This window comes from Ambystoma mexicanum, chromosome 12 (assembly GCF_040938575.1).
Source record: "Ambystoma mexicanum isolate Mex_15411 chromosome 12, UKY_AmexF1_1, whole genome shotgun sequence".
NCBI classification, from domain to species: Eukaryota; Metazoa; Chordata; class Amphibia; order Caudata; family Ambystomatidae; genus Ambystoma; species Ambystoma mexicanum.
This window is the reverse complement of record NC_090936.1, coordinates 556,525,796-556,544,482: the sequence shown is the minus strand read 5'-3', so window position 1 is coordinate 556,544,482 and position 18,687 is coordinate 556,525,796. Positions and strand designations below refer to the sequence as shown.

General features: G+C 45.1%; 1 protein-coding gene across 1 annotated transcript in view; it reads left to right on the top strand.

Moving 5' to 3' along the window:
• LPXN (leupaxin) overlaps window positions 1-18,687 on the top strand; it is a 526,193-nt gene that overhangs the window by 319,297 nt on the left and 188,209 nt on the right. The window lies entirely within an intron of this gene.

Sequence of the window (18,687 nt, the reverse complement as noted above, 5' to 3'; positions counted from 1 at the left end):
CAGTGTGGGAGGATCACCTGGATGGGGGGTGCTTGGGGAGTGGGAGTGGGACACCGATGGGTGAGATGTGGTATCCCCCTTCTTTTAACACCTTTTCCCCATACTACCACGTAGGAAATTCCAAAACACTGCCCCTTTTTTCCAACATGAACACTTTCGCACAACCTAAAAGACAACGGACTAACACCAGAGACTTTTACCTGACATGTCCCAATACAAGGGTCAGGCAAAGTCAGGCAATTGACTAGAATCACGCACACCTGATGGCCCTTTCCCTTGCTCACAGGGCTAAAAGGTGGAGCATGACAGCACACTACCAGGAAGGCAGGCCGCACTACATGAGAGCTAACTCAGCATTGCATTTCAAGAGGAGGAGAAAGACAGCTCAAGTTGACAGGATACCAAGGGGAGAAGTGACCTTACCCTTATCGACAGAGACCCGTGAAGCCTCAAGAGAAGGAATCGTATGACCACAAACTATTGGCAGCATGTTTTGCAGCAGATGTCAATGGTGCCCAGGCCCCTCCTCTGCTGACAGCCAAGCCAGGGAGAGACTCATGCGCCAATGGTACTGGCTTTGACTCTACAGACAAGAAAGCAAAGCAGTTTATCACAGCCGGGGAGTTGAGGGCAGTGCTGATAAAGAAACCAAACTGTGTTTAAAAGTAGCATGCGCCTAATTGAACTTTGAATAAACAACAAACTGCTGATAAAAGAAAAGGTGAAAGCCACTAGAGTGGAATCAAACACCACGTGGGTGTTTACGTGAGAAACTCTAGGCGATTAACCTGCTATTTGAACTGCAGTAACCATAAGGCCTTAGGAAAAGGCGGAAGGGGGTCAAAGTGGTCATTCAGGGGTTTTGTCAAATCCCCTGTACAGTCGAAAGTCTTTGACCGACAGATGAAATTGATGGAAATAGATCCCGTATGTTATGAGAAGTGCTTTGTAAAGGTTAGCAAGAGGGAACCCGGCAGAGGGATGCCAACAAGAGGGGACGAAATCTGAAGTCTCATGAACTTTGTGGTGACAGGAGTGAACCCGGCGGAGGGATGTCCACAATGAACTGTTTTGCAAACGTTAACAAGAGTGAACCCGGCAGAGGGAAGGCAACAAAAAGGGGCAAGGCCTAAAAGAACTGTTTAAAGAGACGTTTAGTTTCCTAGAAAACAAAAGTATTGTAAGGCCAGGGGAGGTGAATGGTCCCCCTTGGCATTGGGATACGAGCCCGGCAGAGGGAAAATCTGAAAGAAAAGCCATTGTGAACCCAAAGGAGGAAGGCTGGGAATTGAAAAGGGGTCTGAACTCAAAAGAGGCAGATCCAGGGGTGGAAAATCACCACCCAAAGTTTGTTGAGAAAGGAACTGTTAAATTGAGTTGTCAAGTACGATTGTGAGAGGTCTGCACCCAGAAGAGGGGGACCAGGGGTGAGACCATTACCCAAACCTATACAACAAAGAGAACATTTGTGTTTGTTTGTTGAAAATTTCAGGCCCTCAAAGGCAAGAGACTTTTTATTGAAAAGAGACTTAACCATCGAAGAACCTGATAGCTGGAATGGAACTGTCGGCTCGTGGACTGTGCTCAATAGACCCACCTTGTCCTGTTCTGAAAACGTGGGGAAGGCAGACCCCTGGCAATCAGATCCTGACTTGTTATTTATGAACACTTCTTTCTTAATTCTTAATTGAAATCCATATCCCACACTCTTCCTATAATTAGTTGTAAGAATTTGGTAATATTTTTTTTAGTTTAGAGCTTTTTTTACTTTGACAAGACACCACAGGGACTGCCCTATTTTTCATTTGATGGTCAAAGCTTGCTCCCATCTTAGATTTAATTTAGATTAGGCATTTTTCCAACCTGCACATTATAAACGCCCTTGAATCATGATCACTTGTGTCTGTCTTTACTGTTGCCACCATGAGTTCCTTACATATGGTGTCAGAGTGGGATCTGATTCAACTGATAAAAATTGAAACCCATGCTGATAATTGTGGTACCACCAATAGGGGAAAACCGGATTGTTGAACTTCTCGACTCTGACCGTGTATCTACACTCAAAGAAGTGTTGTTCTCACAATTGCATACCCCGACTGGTCAACAAGATCTATTTTTAAAGAGCCAAGTATTACTCAACACAATTCCACTCTCACACTACAACATACAGCAGTGGGATCGAATAGTATTAAAAGTTCAGCCTGCTTTTTCTTTCGTTAGACCTAGTGCCCTAAGCCCTCCTCCCTGTGAACCTTTGTTGGTACATCATCACCATCCATAGCGGGCCCATCAGGGTTGGAGATTAACTTATCGAAGTCCGTTCCCTCGGCGGATTAAGATTCAGAAGAGTCTGAAGATTTTGAAACTCTAACCAAAGGGATTGAGACTTGCTTCCTTTCGGATTCCGAACAATCCACAGAAGGCACCCTTACAACCCCAGAAGAAATGGCGGATCTAGCTAAAGTCATTGCCCAATTAGCAGCCCATCAGATGCAAGCAGAGGTTAGGCTCCAAGAAAATCTGGTTAAACTAATTGAGTTACAAGCAAGAACCCTACTATCACAGGGGGTGCTTCAACCGTATTTGGACAACGAAGACTTAAGAAATGTATTTCTTAACTTCGAACGTCTAGCGGTGCAACTGGGGTGGGAAGAGACCCTTATAAGATATTATTTGGGCCCTCTGTTGAAAAGTGATCTATAAACCTCATACCAAATGCTGAATTTGGCTAAAGGGGCCACCTTTCTATCCATCAAAGAGGGGCTGTTGAAAAGAGTGGGGCAAACCTTCAATTTTTATTGACAGAAAGTAAGGTCTATAAAATTAAATACAGGAGAAACCCCCTTACAAATGGGGGAACGGGTTACAAATGCTGTAGCCCTATGGATCAATGATAAATCTCTAGATGAGGTAACGGAAATGATCACCCTGGAGCAGTTTATAAACTCCTTACCCCTTTCCTACAAAAAACTGAGCTACAGATAAATCGGCCTACCCCGGCTACGACCATTGAAACTGTGCAAAACCGCTCAGTAGCAGCTAAATATATCTATTCGACCCATCATTGGGAGGAATGGAAGGACCATAGACTGATCCATCGAGCTCTATCTCAGGGAATAGAGAGATCCGGGGAATCATACCGCAATAAAGAAGGACAGCCAAGAGAAACAGTAGACCTTAAAAGATTTGACCCCAGAGTGAAAGAGAAAAGTAAAAAGGAGGAAGTAAAAGGGAGTGGACCATCTCCTCCTATCTGTTTTTCCTGAAGAGAAACAGGACATGTGGCTCGCTATTTCCCAAAGAACTTAAAGGATGAACCGATGGAAATAGGTTGCCTAAAGGGAGAGGAATGGGATGAACCCAAGGAGGAATTAGAAACCTTCAGTATCTGTTTATGCCAGACCTCTTGTGATGCTGTAAATGGATTGGAGGGACAGGGCCTTCATATCTTTGTCCTGTCCTCCCTTATCATGTATGTTCTGTGTTGTTTTCTGCACAGGAGTCCATTTGGGACTCCTGGCAGGGCAGCTATTCCTCTTTTTGGTTGTGGTGAACAGAGACACTTGGGATACCCTTAGGGCACCCATGAGTAGGGGACAACCCTGTACCTCTAGTGCATGTTTTTGGGCACCTGCGTGTGGCCACAGAGCATGGTATGGGCTGGTGGCAGCTCCATGCTGAATTTGACAGGTGCTCTGAGTATCCTCCATTTTGGGATACCCAGGCCCTGCAACAGGAATCACTGGTTTCTATTGCTTGTTACCTTGTTTTCCCAAAGTCCTGGTAAACCCTGACTCTGTCCCTTCCCCTGACTGGCTGTTGGGTGTTAGAACCATATATGGTATTGTGGGGTAGTCCAGGCCAGACTGGCTGCCTTCCCAGTGACTGTATGTTGTGGGTACACCCTTGGGGTGAGACCTGTGTGAATGAGTGTGCGACCAAAATACATTCTATGTTATGGGTGTCTGGTTTCTGTGTGTGTGACACAAAGAAGGAGACAGCCCTGCCTTAAACTGACATGAATGCAGTGTGCTGTGCTGAAAGGCTGGGTGCGTGCCCCAATCCACATTACTTGTCATGGGTGTCTGGGTGGAAGTGAATAGCCTGAAGGCCTCTGAGACTGATTGGCTGTCTGCCTGCATGAATGCTGTTCTGTTTGATTGACTAACTGAGCTTTGCTCAGCAGAGTGAATGAGGAACAGATGTGTATATATGGGGACCTCTCACTTCCCAATTTGTTCAGAAGCTGAAGTTGAAACTTGAAGCTGCTTATTAATGAAGCCGAACTGGAAGAAGAAGAATTACTGCCGATTTCCTTCGACGAAATCTAAAAAATGTCGAGTCTGACGAGGACTGATCCGAGAGAGGACCTGGTTTGGAGAGCTCTCCCCGAGCTACAAGGGAACATCGTGCAGTAGCTGATCTTCATCGAGGTACCCTGAAAGCCAGTCCCAAAGGCTGTTGACCGGATAAGGGGCCCACCGAGAATGTTGAATGAAAGCACTAAGACATTGAGGCCATCGAAGTTCATTGCTGTCGACTGGGGTTCGGAGGATTTCCGTAATGGGTGGAAGCTAGTTGCGTTTTGTTACCCAAAAGCGGGGACAGCTTCACGCTGTGCTGCTCGACAACCAGAGCCGCTACACTCCACCTTCCCTAAGAACATTTAATGAAGGGCTACCTTGCCATCACCGTCGACAGCTTTGTCCCGCCGGAGAAAGTTGAGGTTGTTGACTACCAAGGAAAGTTTGCTGGTGGGTTTCCCACCACCACAAGCAGACAAAGACTTCCTGAGGATACTGATGAAGTGAAGATCCAAAGTCCAGCCCATGGTCGAGTCCCGATTGCTGAAGCTATCTCAAGGTGCCTGCTGTGGCTGCAGCACCAACAAGCTAGAGGACCGCCAAAGCAGCTCCCGACAGCAGACGCATGCTGCTGGGCCTACATCCATCACTGAGTCTTCTTTGCGGTACCAAATACTTTGCATCAAGGTGGATCGCACACCTCATCTTCACAGGACTTCCACGATCGATCGTCGAAGAGCACCGCGAAGGTCAAAGCTGCAGTCTCGATGCAAGTGTTCACCTTTCTTCGAGGAATCTCGACGCCCTGTGACTCCAGCTTTAAAATGAGTCCAATCTTGAGGGATCCATCTATGAACCGTCGAAGAAACTCTACTATCTCAGGTACATTGGGGTGGTTGAGCATTTTTACCAGGAAACAAGACTATTTAACCATTAATGGACTGGGCTTATTAATACTCTTTATCACAGGTTGCCCACGTGGGGGAATCCTCACCCAGAATCGTACCTTAGTAGCTCAAGAAGCATTCTGCCATTGCTTGACCTCATTTTCCTTCCTTCCTATTATCTATGCTGTACAGATTGCTGTATGATTTGTATGCCCTTACAACTGTCAGCAGTTGATGCATGTTAAAGGAGTCAATAGTGAAGTGTGGTACCACATAGACATTGTATACATGGGCCATATTAGAATTGCCAGAGTACAAACTGTTTTATTAATTGATCTATATATCTTAATCTTATTTTCATATAAAGAACTGTGTTCGCACGTAACAGTGTGTGGGCATTCCTTTGTGGGGGCTTGGCGACCACACTGTACTTAAGAACCAGCCCGCATGACCTCCTGAGATCTTAAGCCTTGGTTGCTCATCCATTGCTACCACAATAGAGAACCTTGGTTGGGGTTCTCTGTGCTTCTACTCTGCCATATAGAGGGCAGGAGTACAGCTAACACCCCTCCAGTCCTTACACTGGTGTCACCAGTGGGATACTGATGGTTTTAAGAATCATTGTGTAACCTTGCCACCTACAAAATATCCACACTTTGTTAATTTGAGGTTGTTGTTGTGTATACTAGGATAAATCCATTACAAGTAATGGCATCTATTGCAAATGGCAAATTGACCCGGATAAGCTTTGAGTACTTGTGACGCCAGAGAGTTAGACTTTGAATATAAGTCTAGGGCTCAGCTGATAGCTGCCCTGGTGTACTACCAGACTGATTGTGATTATCTTGATGAAGGCGGTGGGGGGGGGTGGAACCACTGAGGACCCTACCCCTGGGGTTATTACTGAATCTGTTTCTGGGATTGTCACTTCTCCTGCTGCCGCTATTTCTAAACCCCGCACTGCTCTTCAGGGGGAGGCCCTGAAGACTGAACTTTTAAAATTGGAGCTAGAAAGGGAACACTTGCCTTTCAATACACAACGTTGGAAACGGAAGCAGAGTTTAAGGGAGAGGAGCTGGCACAGCAAGTAGCACTTAAAGGTAGAGGCACTGAACATCAAAGGATGTAGCTAGAGAAAGCTAAGGTGGAGATTTCAGCTAGACCAGTTGGGGCTGTCAGGTCTCATACCACTAAATGTATGAAAGATTTGGTGAAAGAGTATGTGGAGAGTTCAGATATTCTCCAATGGTTGGAAGCATTTGAGATGGCTTGTGACATCAATGATGTTGACCAACAGGATTGGGCTAAGCGTTTGTTAAGCAGAGTACCTCAGACTGGTTATGACTTTATTCTGAAACTGAGTGTGGATGAAATGTGTCAGTATGAGAGCATGAAAATGGCTTTGATTGCCAAGTTTGGCAAGACACCCACCCAATACCTTAAAGGTTCAACGATTATAAAAAGAGAGAGAATGTGTCTTGGGTTGACTGGTTGAATTCTGCACAAATGAACATGATGGGGTGGATTGAAGGATACAAGGTGAAATCCTTTGTTGAATGGCCCACTTTAGCATTTTTCTGAATCCTGTTCACCAGAGCTGCGTTAGTACATTGCTCACCAGAACATTTTGGATCCCTTTAAGTTGGCCAGGCTGGCTGATAAGTGTGTCTCCCACCGGGTGGCCCCTAAGGAACCCAGTGGGAAGGACAAAGAGAAAGGGACCTCTAAAAAGTCTGAGGAGTCCCCTGAGCAATCAGTCTAGTAAACCTAAACCTCCCTCTCCTGAGAACCAAAAATCTAGTGAGGGTAAGTCTCATGGGGGTGGGAGTAAGAGTAGCAGTTCTCCTGCTACTGACCCAGTACCTTACCTTGCATTCCTAGTACTTGTTGGGACTGTGGGGCTCTAGACCACAAGAAGGGTGACCCCAAGTGCAAAGGTAATGCACTTGGAGTCCAGGCTGTCAACCTGACCTACCCTTGCTTCATGCCTGAGGTGGAGGCCACTGTCCTCTCCTCCTTTACGGGAATCACATTTGGTGCTCCTGTAGAGATTTCCCAAGTGTCTTTGGGGGCTGGGACTAGTACACAGAAGTACTGGCTACTGTCCCACAGAAAACCCGCAGATTTTTTAGAAGTGTCCTCCTGAATGGCCAGCATTCTACTGGTTTAAGAGACACTGGGGAACGTATGACAGTGGTGGACAGGACCCCGCTAATGCCAGAGGACAATGTAAGTGCTCCTCTGAGTACTACCAGGTTAGCTGGTGGGCCTCCCACATTATCTCCTGTAGACATATTAACCATCATGATTGCGGACAAGACAGCAAAGCTTCCCGTCCTGGTTCAGGACAATGTACCTGCCCACATATTGTTGGGGAATGATCTAGTAGAGTTGGAGTTATTTGAGGATGGATTACCCCTGACTGCTTCTGCAGTCACTAGGTCTCAGGTCACTCAGGGTCTGATTGCTAGTCAGTTACCCAAGCGAAAGTGGAAAACCAAGGCGAGAAGGAAGAGCGAGAGGACTACCTCCGTGAAGGGTGCTCCTTCTCTTCCTGCTGTTTCAGCAGCACTCGCTGGGATTCAGGCTCTGGATGGTCTGGTTCCAGTGGTAACCCGAGACTCAACTCCTGAGGGAGAAGAGCCAGAAAGGGAGAGGTACTCAACCCGGATGATCACCCGGACTTTCAATGCCTGCTGGCTGAAGGAGGCCCTCATGGGAAGACTTCTGTAAGGCTCAGAGAGAGTGCCACTCTCTCGAGGGACTAAGAAAACAGGCCTAAGTAATTCAAGATTTATTGGCAGGGTGAACTCCTCTGTAGTGAGCCCACTAAGCCTGAACCTGGTGCCCTCAAGAGGTTGGTGGTACCCAAGGTTTACTGGCCCTTCCTATTTCAGTTGGCACATGAGGTGCCCATAGCTGGTCATCTTGGTACTAAGCAGAGGTTCTCTGAACATTTCTACTGGCCCCGGATGCGAGTAGAAGTGGAGTCCCACTGCCTGACCTGTCCCACTTGTCAGTTGTCTGGAAAGACTGGAGGCAGTGTCATTGCCCCATTGCAGCCTTTGCCAGTGGTTGGCACACCCTTTTAGAGGGTAGGCATCGACATTGTTGGTTCCTTGCACCCTCCCACATAAGGTGGACACCGATTCATCCTGGTCCTGGTTGATCATGTCACCAGGTACCCTGAGGCTATACCACTTTGTACCATTACTGTCAAGGTGGTTGCCAGGGCTCTCCTGGGCATTTTTCCAGAGTTGGATACCCTAAAGAAGTGGTCTCTGACAGAGGATCCAACTTCATGTCTAGTTACATGCAAGCGATGTGGAAGGAATGCAGAGTAACATATAAGTTCTCTACCTCCTACCATTCCCAGACCAATGGTCTGGTTGAGAGGTTTAATAAAGCTCTCAAGGGCATGCTGGGTGCTTTGGAAGAGCCCCTAAGGAAGGAATGGGATCTCCTCATACCATGCCTGCTGTTTGCCTATAGAGAAGTGCCTCAGGAGGGTGTTGGTTTCAGCCTATTTGAGCTTCTCTTTGGACATCCCATGAGTGGGGCCCTTGACTTAATCAGAGAAGGTGTGGAAGCCACACTTCCAGGTCCTTCCAAGCAAGTGGGGGACTATGTGTTAGGCCTCATGAGGAGGATGGCACAGATGATGGGCCAGGCATCCGCGAATCTTGAGGGCAGCCAAGAATTGAACAAGTACTGACATGACCTTAAGGCCTCACAAGTGGATTGGACTCTAGGATAGGAGATGCTTGTGATGGAGCCTGCCAAGCTTCGAGCTTTGGAAGAAAAGTGGACTGGACCCTTTAGGATAATATCCAAGATTGGCAAAGTCAACTATCTGGTGGACATGGGAGTCCCTGGTGTAGCCCCCTCAGGTATTGCACGTTAACAGGGTCAAGTCATTCCACAGGCGAGAGGAAGTCTCATGTCTTATGCTAGCTTCAGAGAAAGAGGAGAATGGAAGTGAGCCCCTTCCTGATTTGCTGAATAGAAACCCTCAGGATGGCTCAGTGGAGGGAGTACATCTTTCTCCAGATCTGACACCAGAGCAGCAGAGGGCCTGCAGGGCTTTGCTCTGGCAGTACGCCCCTCTGTTCTCACTGACACCAGGCCTCACCCCATGGTGCAGCCACGAAATTGACACTGGTGACAGTGTACCTGTCAAAAGTAGATGCTATTGGATGTCAGATACCGTAAAGAACCGCATCCAGGCTGAGGTCGCCAAGATGTTGTATCTTGATGTAATTGAACCCTCAACCAGTCCCTGGTCCAGCCCTGTGGCCCTTGTCCCCAAGGCGGGTTCCCAGGCAGGTACAAAAGATTGGAGGTTCTGTGTAGATTACTTAGGAGTCAATGCTGTCACCAAGACTGACACGCACCCATTGCCCAGTGCTGATGAGCTCGTAGACACCACAGGTGCTTCCAAATTTGTAAGCACCTTTGACCTCAGCATAGGCTATTGGCAAATAGCTCTGCAGGACCAGGCCCAGGAAAAAACTGCATTTCGTATGCCTGATGGGCTCTACCAGTTTAGAGTCATGCCTTGTATGTTGAAGAATGCACCTGCCACCTTCTAAAGGAGGCCTTTTGTGTGGCCTATCTAGATGACATTGCTGTCTTCAGTTCCACCTGGGAAGAACCTTTGACTCATTTGGATAGGGCATTGCAGGCCTTGCAGGCCTTGCGATGGGCTAACCTCACTAGCAAGGCCACCAAGTAACAGATAGCTTAGGGGAAAGTCACTTACCTTGCTCATGAGGTAGGAGGGAGTCGAATCCAACCTCTCCCCAGTAATGTACAGGATGTACATGACTGGGAGACTCCCACTACTCAAACTCAGGTGAGAGCTTTTTTGGGCCTAACAGCCTGGGTATTAACAGAACTTTGTGGTAGCCTTTGGAACCATAGATGCCCCTCTGACAGCTCTATCTTTGCCCAAGCAACCGAGGAAGGTTAATTGGATGGAAGAATGTCAGAGTGCCTTTGTTGTCTTGAAGGAAAGTCTGTGTAGGGCACCTGTGTTGTTTGTGCCTCATTAAAAGCAAACCCTTTAGTGTTCAAACTGATGCCTGTGACACCAGAATTGGAGCTGTATTGTCCCAGTTAGATGACAAAGGCAGTGAACATCCTATCATCTTCATCAGTAGGCTACTCAAAAGAACTTAGGTGGAATACTGTAGAAAAGGAATGTTTCAGTATAGTTTGTAGACTTAGGTGTTTTAGGCATCACCTTTACTTTCTTCCACGATGCCCAACATTTCCGTTTGTAGGTCAAGTAAGGCACTCTTCGTACTATGCCGAGATATAAAACCTGATTGACTGACATGCAATATGCCTTCCTTGTCCAAATGTTCCTGAAATTGTAGTGTAGATATTTTGTCAATCAGCTTTAGAAGAAAGGGAACATTGGTAATCGGCCTATAGTTGGTCACATTTTTAGGGTCTAAGGCCAGTTTTTTTATCAGTGGAGTAACAGTCACATTTTTCAAAAGATCTGACACCTTATTTTCCTTAAAGGAGGCATTGGTATAGCACACAAGAAAGGGGGCGAACAGGTGTACATGTTGGAGTATAGTTCTAGATGGAATAACATCTCCCTGGTATGTAGTTCGACACATTCCTTTGAGCGTTTTTTGCATGTGCTTGATGGTAATTGCCTGAAAATCAAATGGAGGTTTTCCCGGCCCTGGGGATTCTCCTGGTGGTGGATCAGGTCTAATGTTCACACTAGTCTCAGTACTATTTTTTGCTGTGGAGAGTGGATCTTCTCTAAGAAGACTTCATGTATATTTCTGCAATCAGTATTAGTGGGAACAAATTGGTTTAGTGATACTGAAGGCTTTTCCAAATTTCTCAAGACTTCAAATAGCCTTTTTGCATTATTTCCTGAGTTTGTGAGTTGTACATTAAAGAATTGTCTTTTAGCTTTAAAAATGTCATCTCCGTATTTTCTTTCAATATTCTTCCTTGTGTCTCTATTTGTCTGAGTTTGTGCTTTGGCCAGGTCCGCTGTGCTCTTCTTTTCTCTTGTTTGAGGAAAGAGAGAGTCGGAGTGTGCCATTTGTAACTATTGTCTCTATTCCTAACCACCCAAGGTTTGAAAGGGGCAACCTTGTTTAACATCTTTGTTAATTTTACCTCATAGTTTGTTACCAAAGAACATAATGAGTCAGAGTCTGAGGTAGAATCCCAAAGATCCCCAAGACAACGTCCTAGGTCAGATTGCAGTTTTTTTTTTAAAGTTCTTACTTCTGACCTTTTTTATTGCATTTTCTTTAGGCTTAGTCTTTATAGGAAGAGTAAGTATGAATGTGATGGTATAGTGGTACGACCAAATACATGGTCGAATACATGGTTGAATACATGGTTAAATATGTGTAGATTGAAAAGACAGATTTGTTGCGGCCACTCAGTCTAGCGTATTTCAAAGTTTATGTGCAGGTTCCCTACTAAGCATACTAAAACCATGGAGATCGAGTGCCTGTTCAATGATCATGGATTCACAGTCTACTGGAATTCCCAACCACCTAGGTTTATTGTAGGATGATCATATGGACAGCAACTCCTCATAGAAGTGCAGCATCTCTTTAGGGGGACAGTATAAAAGGATGACTTTTAAGCAGTCATTAGGCGAGGGAGTCATTTTTAAATGTGTGATTTCACATTCCTCACAGGCAATGGGTTTTTGAGGCATACCCAGTGCCTGTCTAGCAATGGAATGTATTGTTTCAACAAGAACTTTGTGAGTCTATTGAAGACACAAAGGAACTGTTAGATACAGAGACACTCTTGCCATTCTACCAAAAAGTCCAGGGGAAGGGACCACCCTCTGGAGTCAAGGGTCTTTCCTTTGAATACACTTTTAACACTTTGCTAACATCAAGCCAGTTTTTCTAGTGTGAGGGTCAGTTTAGGTCGTTTTGGACACAACGACTGCTCTTTAAGTTACTGACTACGTGTAACAGACTGATCTTTAGTTTTAGTTTTCTAGGTAGAGAAGTTCCTCTTTAAAATAGGGCTAGAGAGGTGTTTTCCCAAACCACTTCTGTATAATAAAATGTCTGACTTTGAAAATACCATTACTTTGTGTCTGGCTCTCATTTCTGACCCCTCACAGAATGTGGGCATAAGTACAGGTAGTACTGCATGTAAATCTTATACACATCTCCACACATCGCTTCTTTATGGGTAAACTTTGGGTTTTAAATGGGATGGTTGTGGGGACAAGTATCCCCTGTTTCATTAGTGACTTGATCAATACTGAAATACCTGCTGCCTCGCTTCAAGGGGTACTGAGGCTTTCTTGGTTGGAGCTTTGAGGTAAATAGCTGAATGCTCACTGGCAAGGCATTATGCATTAGCTCACCGCATTTGGATGCTGCAACCATAACTCCTAAGGCACCTTCAAAAGCAATTCTACTAAATCGGCCTGTTTTGCACCCCCTGTCCCGCCCCCTTGTTCTTGTAAGGGTTGTTCTGTTTGTAACATTGCTATTACCTCGTCCTCAAGTCAGTTTGGAACATCTAGCAATATTCAGTCTGGAGTACACTAAATGATACATTGTAATTTACGTAACAAATCCCTTCCTAACAAATGTAACATTGCGATTTGTACAGAATAGTCAGTATGATACAGGCAGTTGGTTACATCTGGAGTTTGAGGTCAAGGTAGTACAGCACCATTCGAGACCTGCTAGAAATCTGCTCTGCCTACCCATGTGACATAAACCACAATAGGCCACCACCTGCGGTGGACCTTTCTATTACACATAATAACACTTCACCAGATATTTAGTGCCCATGTAATCCCTGTTTCCACTCTCGGGGGGCTAAAGACACATTGATATGATGACACGGAGCAAACTGCTGGGTGTACCTGTGCCTCGGAAAAGCTGTTGTCTTGTTTGCATGCCCTTAGGGGTCTTTGCCTTCATGCCAACCAACCAAATCTTTCACCAGGCTACCTCCCCAAACATGCAGTCACTCTGTCATCATAAAGGTATGTCTTTGGTCATGCTCTGTCCATGGATCATGTGCATCCGTGGATCATCGGAAAGGAAATACTGTCCGTTTTTTTAGTATTTCCTGATGTTGCTTACTTGGGAGCTTGAGATGTCAATTGTATAGAGAAATTCATCTGAACAGATTAATAGTTAGATGGTTATGTTGTTAGGATGGTGACCAAAGACACAGACAATTTTGGATTTGTGAACTTTTATATAAGTGGGGACTTAGAGAGGGGTTTGCAGTCCACAGACTGAAACGTAAGCCTAAAACATCTTTGGGACTGGAGATTGTGCAATCCAGAATTTAAAGTTGCCAGTCACAGGAATATAATTGGAATAAATATGCAGAGTGGAAATGATGGAGGAAAAGTACATTAGAGTTGTAAGGCTCTTGCTACACCGGGAGGTCAGTTGATTGTGATGAATTTGAGATTGGAACCTACGCATTGTGAGTTCCCAATTTTGCAATGATCAGTTTGGCTGTTAATCCAGCCTGTGGCACTACCTTCCCGTACTGAGAACCGTGTTTATCTTCCAATATGTGTGAATGAAGGACTATTTTGATGAAAATAGAACAGTAAAGGCCCTCTCAGGCTACTGGGATGGAATATCAGAGATGGTGTGATGGTAGCAGGCTATCCCCTTTAAATAAGTTAGAGACTGCACTGAGGTGAGACACTAAAGACTATCGGTATGTGGAAGAACTAGCCACTTCATGAGGAGTGTTTTCTGGCAGGCAAATAAGAAGTTGTAGGCACTGTTCACAATCCTGTCTACTTACTATTACTGACCCCACACATATTACTCTGTGCCCCGTTTCTGGTGACTGCCCTAATACCTGGTATGGTACTGACATTTTGCAGACAACCCTATACTGATGGGCTCCCCCAGACTGGTAATTTTGGGAATGATTAGATAAAAAATAAATGCATTATTAAAAATAAAAATGGAGTTTTGGCTAGTCCCCATTCATTTTACTTTAGACAAAATGTTTGCTTCCTTGCGCAGCGAAAAACACTGGACGGAATTGGAACAGGTACGAAAAAACTTGGGAACGAAACGTTGACTCCATCTGCAGGGGTGGTCTGGGGTTATTGTGCCCAGTCGTATTTATAATATTTGATGGAGAAGGGGTGCCTCCTTCTCCTAAAAATGATTGCTATATCTCCCATTGCAGCATGCAGGGTTCTTAGGACTGAAAAGCCTCCACATTTATTTTTTGATCGATGCGAGAGATAACTGCTGAGACCTGAAAATGAAAAGGCAGAAAAATGCCATTTCGAGGTGAGAAAATGAAGAAATGTCATCAGGCTGAAGGTGGGGATCTGAGGGGGGTGCTGAGAGTACACCATGTAAAATGTGGAAGTTGAGGGGGGCTTGGGACTAAGTTAAGTGCACAAACATTTTCTCAAAGCCGCGGTTATTCAACAGGATAACCGCAACTCTAAAAGAAAACGAGATTGGGAATGAAAGTGCATCACAGCAAACCACACGTTTTGCCAAGAGCCCCACTAAACCGGAACTGTTGGGAACAACTTGTTAGAAAATGAAAAAGGTATTAATAAAATATAAAAACTATGTGTTCAGCCTACTCGCATTTATTTTCCCATAGAAAAAAGGTGCAGTTTTTGAACAGCCGAGTGTGAAAACCACTTGGGAGATTTTGACCAAATAAGAAACAATTTGGGCATAAAAGGTTGGCTTAATTTCCTTGACTAGTCTGGGGTAAATCCATCCAATAGTTTTTAAAATATTCGATAGAGAACATGTTGGCCACTGCTCCTTAAAACCTTTATATCGGTCTTAGTGTTTCAGCAGAGATTCTGAGAGGCTAATAACATTTCCAGGAGGTGTCTGGGTTTATTCCGTCCAGTATTAGTTATAATATTTGATGGAGAAGGGACTCCCCACTTCTCCCCAAATTATAGCTATATATGTGTCCCACATTGCATCAGCAAGGCTTTTATGATGCAAGAGATAACTGCAGTTATAAAGGGTATAACAGGGGTTAGCCAAAAATGAAAAAGTGGGAAAAATGCCATTTGGAGCAGGAAAAAGGTTGAAATAACGTCAAGCTAGAGTTGGGGAGGGGGAAAGAGTACACAATGTGAAATTGGGGATTTGGGGAGGGGGGCTGGGGACCAAGTTCATTGCTCTAATGTTTTCGCATAACTAGGGTTATCCATCGGGATAACCACAGTTATGACTGAAAACTAGATCGGGAATGAAAGTACTTCAGATGAGTTTTGGTGGGGATGGGAGAGATCTATGAGGGGGAAAAGAACTTAAGGGGAGGAGGAGGACACTTAGAAAGTGCTTGGGAGGGCAAGGAAAAGTTTTCTATTTTTCACACTTTAGACAGAAAACCATGGTTATTTGTGTGCGTTTATGGATAACTGCTGTCATCTGTAGGTGATAACCACAGTTATGTGAACGTTTTTTTTTTTTTAAAAAGAGAGAGTTAAAACAATTAGATTTAGACAAAAAAATGGGAATTTACAGCTTCAGTGGGGTTGGTGTTAATGGGTGTGGCTGAAGGCGATGCCCAGTGGACTCCAATGTAACCTAGTGGGGAACATATAAAGGGGCCATGGCGCGAAGCCATGGTCAAAGGCCATGGCTAGTGTACCAAAAAGAAAAATAGTGGGGGGGCCACGGCTGAAGGCCATGGCTAGTGGGCCGATTTAGGAAACCTAGTGGAGCAATTTGTAGAGTGGACATGGCCGCAGGCCATGGGCACAGGGCAGGGTGCAAGGCCATGGTGAGTGGGACTGGAAGAAAGCCATTGGGGCAACATGTAAAGGGGCCATAGACAAACGCCAGAATCAATGGTAACGGACAAAGTCCATGGGTAGTGAGCTGGAAAGAAAGGTAGTGTTCTAAATGATAAATGATACAGTGGGCGTGGCTAGGGCTGAAGGCCCTGGCTAGTGGGCTGAAATGGCATGTATAGTGGACACGACCATATCCTGTGGCCACCTAGTAGGTCCAAAAGAAAGATGTTGGGGGAACATGTACAGTGGTCATGGCCAAAGGCTATGGCAGGAGGCCCGTAAAAAAAACTATCATAGAACAAAACCCTTGAAATTAACTGAAAACACTTTCGTTGAAGTGTAGCTAAATTGAGCAGATTTAACACAACAAAACCCTTGAAATTCAGTGGATGTGGGAAGCCATGACCAGCTTAACTCGGCATGTTCTCCTTGGTGTCCTCCATAATGCTATGTCCCCCATAATGCCATTTTCATTGTCATTGTGACTCCCTTCTCTTATAATAAGTATGTGCTCATGGGCTTTGCAACGGGAACGCGCAGAGTTAAGCTGGTCATGACTTCCCACATCCACTGAATTCAAGGGTTTTGTTGCATTAAATCTGCTCAGCTTAACTACACTTTAACTAAAGTTTTTCCAGTGAATGTTCAGGTTAGAGGTATTTAGCGGTGCAGGGTCTAGGAATGGCAGTGGTGTATGTAGGGGGTGGAGGTTCGGGTTACCTCCCCATGACAGAATAAAAAGGGAGCTCGATCTTGGATGACAAAATGTAGTTGACCCCATTTCAAATAAACAAACTCTGGTAATTTTTAAACATGTAGAAGCATTGTTCGCACCACTCTTCGACTTTGCGCCAACCCCCTGTACAGAACAGACTATCCTGCATCTAGAGTACACTCTAATGGTATACCATCATTTCATCGCCGCACTTTTCATCGCAGGGTTTTTTGCCGCGATTTTTTTTTCGAAAAAAAAAACATTGCATTTTTTGGGGGGGTACATTTTTTAAAAAATCGGTTTGGGTGTTCGGGATGTAAAAAAAAGAAAAAAAAGAAAGGGGGGTTGGGGGGGTTACCCCCCTCAAAAAAAAATCACGGCAAAAAACCCCGCGATGAAAGGTGCGGCGATGAAATCACATAGAACCCGCTCTAATAGCAGAATTCAAAAAGCCATTGTGTTGTTGATGTGCGACAGTCCTGCTCCTGCTGTGAATTTTGAGAGATGCAGAATAACTGGATACATAAAAGGCAAAACTGTCAAAGGCAACGTTTCATAAAACATTTAACATTTAATAATGTTTGCAATTTTTTATGCCGAAAAAACAGTTTTCAATATTTTTCTATCAAAGCATAGACAACTGATTTTTTTGCGTATTGTTTTCACCACCTTCCTGTCGCCATTTCCAGTTTGTCAGGCTGTCAATTTTTGTAATACTTCCAGCTTCTTTATAAGCAGCACCTGCTTAATTGAATCAGCGCAAGCGATGAAGCGAGGTTCCACTGAACTGTTGACTCGGCACCTACTGCTGCCGGCTCCCTTCTGTCTTCTGACAGATTGATTTAGCTCCAGGCAGTGGGTGCCCCAGAACTTAGCCTCACTAAAACCCCATGCAAGCGGCACCACTACCAACATGCTTGCCCCCACCGTATGCATGGCTCAAATGGCCATTGAGGGCTTCACTGACTGCTACAACCATATGCCCAAATTCTATGGTCCAACACACAATACCCAACAAAGCCACGCACAAATAGCAATCACATACCTCTCCCAAAAGACATCAAACATCATAATGCTACAACTCTCCAACCAACTTTTATCACTGTACCAACAAATGCCCCTTTGTATTATGGACACAAAAATCTCCCCCATGGATACAAGGGCCCTCATACCAAATTTGCCGGTACAGTAACAATGGTACTAGTAAGCTTGCCGGTACCGTTTTTACCATACTGGCAAACTACGAGTTCTGCTCGCGGGTACCTTTTCGCCCAATATGTCTGACCTGGCGGGTGGACCGGCATCCACGAGCAGAACATGCCGGATGCACCGGCTCCATTCTGAATGGTACCGGTGCATCCGGCCTCCCCATTCCCATTGAGCCCTATGGGGCTCTAATGGGGAGCATTTTTTACCGGCGCCTGGGAATGGGCAATTACTGGGTCCGGCGGGCCGTAATGACCCAGTAATTGCCCATTCCCGGGCGCCGGTAAAAAAACGACTCCGTCGGCAGCCGTGCCGGTTTTACCAGCATGGCTACCGCCATAGTCATAATGAAGCCCAAGGACTTCACTTATTCTCCAAATGAACCCCTAGAAAGATACCTGCACACAGTACCGGGATATTTACGAACAAGACACATTACATACCAAAAAAGCTAACTAGCCTTTACCATCTTTCCCCACTAACCGAACAGTAATCACACATTGTGTGACCCACCAGAGCATCAAGAGATCATGAAAATGGCCTGAGAGTGTGGTGCAAACCCCATTCACATAACAAATCACCTTTTTTGGCTTTGATTGCATCTGTACCAATGTATCCCTACATTATCAAAATTACATTAGAGATGTTTCTAGTCTCTTAAGGACTTTAAAAAACGGGACACTGATTAGACCTCTTCGTTCTCTTGGGTCTCTTACCTTTCTCAATATATAACATGTCATTTTCAGAAGATGCTTGTATTTGTGATAAAATTGTGCAAAC